The sequence below is a fragment of the Euprymna scolopes genome, chromosome 36, assembly GCF_053919585.1.
Source record: "Euprymna scolopes isolate OS-2025 chromosome 36, ASM5391958v1, whole genome shotgun sequence".
NCBI lineage: Eukaryota > Metazoa > Mollusca > Cephalopoda > Sepiida > Sepiolidae > Euprymna > Euprymna scolopes.
In genome coordinates this window covers 94,354,983-94,360,982 of record NC_136517.1, presented here as the reverse complement: position 1 = coordinate 94,360,982, position 6,000 = coordinate 94,354,983, and the positions used below count along the sequence as shown (strand labels likewise).

Genomic DNA, 6,000 nt, shown 5'->3' with positions numbered 1-6,000 from the left:
CGATTACTACACTGTTGTACCGGTAACCACTGTTCACTCTTTAACCTTTATCCTCAAGTGGCCTTCGGGCCTTGATCTTGTATATTAAAAAAAATAAAGAATTATTAAAAAATAGATTTTTTTGCTGTATTTCTGTTCAGTTCTAGGAGGTCAACCACCTCCTATTCCTAGCCTCTTGTCTTTAGAAGAAGCTAGCTTATAACTGAGGCCCCCTTACCGGGAAATGCCGACGGGGATGTTCGGACATTTTTTAAAAGGTCAGAGTGCACTATCCCTTGTCCTTGTGCCCGGATTTATTCTGTTCACCTCGCGGTCTTGCGCGTAAAGTGAATCCGGTCTAAATTTACTGGGGGACAAAATTTCATTTCACACCGGTTCGTTAGCGCCACCGTCTGCAAAATATGGCAAACATTTGATTATTATTATTTTTAAAAAGAAAACCAGCAAATGATAAATACAAAAATGTAAGTATTTTTATTTGTAAACATGGAAAATCCAATAATGGTGTTTTTGTGAAAAACAAATTTGGATTTTAAATATTTAAAAATTTTGATGGAATCTGAAATAATAATCAGTTTGTTTATGTTTGTTGTTTTTTAATTTCGATTTTTTGTAAAATGTCGCCAATTTAAACGAAAATTCTTGCGTTTCTTTCTTTCTTTATATATATTTAAGTTACTTTTCTACCTAACTGGATAAGTTCTTAGTGTTTTTATTTAATGTAAAATGTTTATTCGGTTCGAAAAACAAGTAATATTGAGCGCTACCAAAGAACAAGAAAAAATAGCCGCGATGTCTTTGAAGTCTCGACAAAGACTTCAAAATAAGAAATAAAACAAAATGGTGCTAGAAACCTATCCTATAAATGTTACTGTGACATTTATTGGGTGGATTTCTGGATTTCTACCACCGTTTAGGGGTTTGTGTTAGTATATACATAGATTCGAAAAAAATCGACAAAAATCAAATATTTAACAAATAAATGTTACCAAAGGCAAGATAAGTTACTTCTCTACCTATCTGCAAAAGCTTTCAGTGGTTTTACTCACTTTAAAACGTAGAATCTTTCGAAAATCATACAGTGTTTATCGGTATATTTAAAAAAGAAAAATGGCGGCGTGCTCGCTGTTGAATATGGTAAGTTTGGGAAAATGAGTTAAAACTAAATAATTATACAAAATACTGTTAGAAACTCACTCCATATATGTCCGCCTATGTCACGGTAACATATATTGAGTGAGCAGTATTTTGTATAATTTTTTAGTTTTAACTCATTTTCCTAAAATGATGTCGCGGTTATTTTTTCTTTATCTTCGGTATGGCTTAATGTTACTTGTTTTTCGAGCCGAATAAACATTTTGCATTAAATAAAAACACAAAATCGTATTCAGGTCGGTAGAAAAGTAATTTATCTTTCCTTTGGTAACATTTATTTGTAATATATTTGTTTTTTGACAACTTTTTCGTACCCCTGTGGATTGTAAAACAAACCCATGTATGTCATGGGTGTGACGTTGGGATTTGGCTTTCAAGCACACTTGATGCATATTTTATTTTATTCAAATTAAATCAACGTTTCTATATGAAACTCATACACTTGACCTTATTCTCGCGTTGCCAACGCACTGTTCTAACATTTCAAAATACAACCGCTGAAAGACCACGTGCGTTCTTTATAAACAGACTTTTCTTTCTCCCACTTTACAGATGGAGATAAAAAGAGAAAGAAAGAAAACAATATACTTAGGATGGAGTATGGCTCCAATATATATATATATATATATATATATATATATATATAATTTATTTATACAAACATTGATGGCTACATATGTGCATACATGTTTCTGTAATCACGTGGGTGATTACAGAAACATGTATGCACATATGTAGCCATCAATGTTTGTATAAAAAAAAATCATATACCTGCTCTGTTCACTCATTGAGCACTCTTTGGTAGACACATGTTGTTTCATTGGATGTACTTATAGGAAACTAAACTCTACTGGCTAAATAAATATATATATATATATATATATATATATATATATATATATATATATATATATATAAATATAACATTTTACCACATTGAGCTCTCATACCCGGATTTCCTCTGGAATTATTCCATTATAACACTATACATATATATATTTAGCCAGTAGAAGAAAAGAAAAAAAAGAAACAAAGCAACACACTGAAGATGGAGTATAACTCTGAAATATATTTATGTGATAAATTTCAAACAAGTAAAATATTTACTTTCCTAATATTACGTTGTGATTTGGCTTTCAAGCACACTAGATGCATATTTTATTTTATTCAAACCCATATATGTTTATTCCCATAAAGAAAAAGAAATGCTTCTTAAAAATTATATATATATATATATATATATATATATATATTTTTTTTTTTTTTTTTATTAAAAACAAAACAAAAAAAAAGGTGCTTATGCGCTTATGTTACCGTGCTAGTTTTTCAAAATACTATTTTCAAGTTAAATTCAAATTTATGAAATTTTTAGGTGAAAGTACAAAATAGTTACAAAATATCTTACCCTCCTAATGTTAAGAATGGTTTTCTAAATAATAACGATAATGTTTCAGTACAGTAACATTTTTAATATTTCCACGTCATTTTGAAAAGATGAAGTTCTTTGTTCAGTGTTTTAATAATAATTTTTTTTTCTATGATAATACTCTTTTTGCTACAGTGAAAAAAGTTTGTTTCGGTGAGGTTTTGGTCAACAGCAGCTCGTCTTATTACAATTGTTCTGTTTTTTAATCATGAAAATATTTATTAGGGGTTTGTCTGAAAGTACATACAGCTAACTACTTTGTGTTATTGCCCCCTAGCATTGCCGCCATCTGTATACTGCAGTAGTGCCAAAAAAACAATGGTATCTACTAGTGTTAGGACGATGAATTGGAATAGGGAATCGGATAAATCGGAAGATTTGGGGGTATCGGTATTGGAATCGGAAAAATTGATGCCTATTTTCCGATGCCAAAGCAATTCTTTTAATTGCCTTGTTTTTTTTTTTATTTAATTTTGTTTAAACCAAAATCTTCCATTGCTGGTAATAATGATAAAATAATAAATATTTATTGATTTTAAATTACCAGTAAAGTTAAAATCGATAGATCATCCTCCACAAGCGTATTTGGACGTTTAGGAAAATATCTGCATATTTAACGTGTGTTTTTACGAAAATAACAATCTTATAGTTAAATAATTAGAGAGATATAAAGAATCGGAATCAGTAATTGTATCGGAATCAGGAATTTAGCACGGAATCGGTAATTGTATTGGAATCAGGAAAAATATTGGAATCGGCCCATCACTAGTATCTACTGACTTTTTGTGCCAATTTCACTATTGCCATTTTTTTTTTTTTTTTTTTTACATGGGGGGGGGGGTCACCACTTATCAAGGCCCGAAGGCCACTCAGGGATAAGGTTTATTGCGTGTACAGTAATCAATGAGATAGTATTGTAGTAATCATTAGTATTGGGGGTTTTGATAGAGTGTCTTACTTAAGGGGGCGGTTTGTCAGGAGTTTGTTTATGTTGGACTTGAAGACGTCCAATTTGTAGTCAGGTGGGAAACAGGCAAGTGACAGAGAGTTCCACTGGCGTGCAGTTCTAAGAAAGAAGCTTTGCTCATGGAATATATGTTTGGATTTAGGCACAGATAAAGAGTGGGGAAAATTATTGACAGTAGTTTCAGCCAGACGGGTGTTTCTCGTGAAAGATTGGCGAGGGGGACGAGGGATTGGAGCTCAGACGAGCACCTGCCATTTAAATGGCATGTCCAAAATACTTAAATATTATCGCATTGTTTAAAAAAACGAGTCTTCAATGTTTATCATAAAAATTTTTGCCATATTTTTTTTGAACATGTGACATAAGAAGGGAAATAACTCATATTTATCTCCCCTTAGAACTCTCCGGTGTGTTTTATTGTACCTATTTACAATGCCTTCCCACGGGACAGAGTTAGACACCAGGGTCGTTTTTTTAACGTGGAGAAAAGGTACAAAAATAAAAATTATCTCAGTCGTGAAGGATTTCTCCTCCGCCGAAAGAGAACAAGAAATTGAAGTGCAGCATCTGAAGAACAGATGGTATTTATTTGCTCCCCCACCGAGCAAATTAGGCACAAGACCAATTTTTAATGTGAGGAATGAAGGGAGGGGGAAGGGAAAAAGGGGACCAGCTCCCGAGAGGTGGGAAATGGGAGCTGGTTAAAGGTCAGGTATGTGGGGTTGCCCCCACATCTGGTCTTTGCTAGCAGTATCTGCCGGAACAGATGGTATTTATTTGCTCCCCCACCGAGCAAATTAGGCACAAGGCCAATTTTTAATGTGAGGAGTGAAGGGAGGGGGAAGGGAAAAGGGGACCAGCTCCCGAGAGGTGGGAAATGGGAGCTGGTTAAAGGTCAGGCATGTGGGGTTGCCCCCACATCTGGTCTTTGCTAGTCATAGCTAGTCATAGCCTGCAGTATCTGCCGGAACAGATGGTATTTATTTGCTCCCCCACTGAGCAAATTAGGCACAAGGCCGATTTTTAATGTGAGGAGTGAAGGGGAAATGGGGACCAACTCCCCGGGGAGTAGGGGAGCTGGATAGTGACAATTGGTATGAAGGGTTGCCCCTACATTGACCAAGTTCTTATATGTGAGGTTGCCCACACATATGGTCTTTGCTTGCAGTATCTGCCGGAACAGATGGTATTTATTTGCTCCCCCACCGAGCAAATTAGGCACAAGGCCGATTTTTAATGTGAGGAGTGAAGGGAGGGGGAAGGGAAAAAGGGGACGAGCTCCCGAGAGGTGGGAAATGGGAGCTGGTTAATGGTCAGGCATGTGGGGTTGCCCCCACATCTGGTCTTTGCTAGTCATAGCTACTCCTAGCTAGTCATAGCTTGCAGTATCTGCCGGAACAGATGGTATTTATTTGCTCCCCCACCGAGCAAATTAGGCACAAGGCCGATTTTTAATGTGAGGAGTGAAGGGGAAATGGGGACCAACTCCCCGGGGAGTAGGGGAGTTAGATAATGACAATTGGTATGAAGGGTTGCCCCTACATTGACCAAGGTCTTATATGTGAGGTTGCCCACACATATGGTCTTTGCTTGCAGTATCTGCCGGAACAGATGGTATTTATTTGCTCCCCCACTGAGCAAATTAAGCACAAGGCCGTTTTTAATGTGAGGTAAAAACCAGCTCCCCCAAAAGTAGGCAAAAAGGGGGCACTCTGGTTACCAAAAATAACAATTGTCCCAGTATAGAGGGTTTCCCCTCCATTGACTGGTACAAATTATCTTAAGTGCAGCATCTGCCGGAACAGATGGTATTTATTTGCTCCCCCACCGAGCAAATTAGGCACAAGGCCAATTTTTAATGTGAGGAGTGAAGGGAGGGGGAAGGGAAAGGGGGGACCAGCTCCCGAGAGGTGGGAAATGGGAGCTGGTTAAAGGTCAGACATGTGGGGTTGCCCCCACATCTGGTCTTTGCTAGTCATAGCTAGTCCTAGCTAGTCATAGCTTGCAGTATCTGCCGGAACAGATGGTATTTATTTGCTCCCCCACTGAGCAAATTAGGCACAAGGCCGTTTTTAATGTGAGGTAAAAACCAGCTCCCCTGCCGGAACAGATACTACACTTTGATCTTGACCAAAAGTCCAATGTGTGTTTTATTGTACCTATTTACTATGCCTCCCCACGGGACAGAGTTAGACACTAGGGTCGTTTTTAATGTGTGTTTTATTGTAGCCAAACATTTTATTTCAGCTAATTTTTGCCAAAAAAAAGGTTTTCTTTAATAATTTTTTTGTACCACATCGGTTTTTCATAATTTTTGGATATATTCATTACTGTAAAATGACAATTAAGTAGAGACCATTTGTTTGCCTTGAAATTCAATTTGAAAAAATTTTGAATTTCACTTTTATAGTGTAGTTGCACCGAAAATTAATATTTCAAGTTTTAGTGAAAA

The 6,000-nt window shown here is 36.2% G+C and overlaps 1 protein-coding gene across 1 annotated transcript in view; it reads left to right on the top strand.

The window, feature by feature from the left end:
• Window positions 1-368: 368 nt before the first annotated feature.
• Window positions 369-6,000, top strand: part of LOC145260681 (uncharacterized) — a 28,144-nt gene continuing 22,512 nt past the window's right edge. The window contains exon 1 of the mRNA XM_080119062.1: window positions 369-464. The gene's annotated coding sequence lies outside the window, so the exon portion shown is untranslated. The remainder of the gene's footprint in view (window positions 465-6,000) is intronic.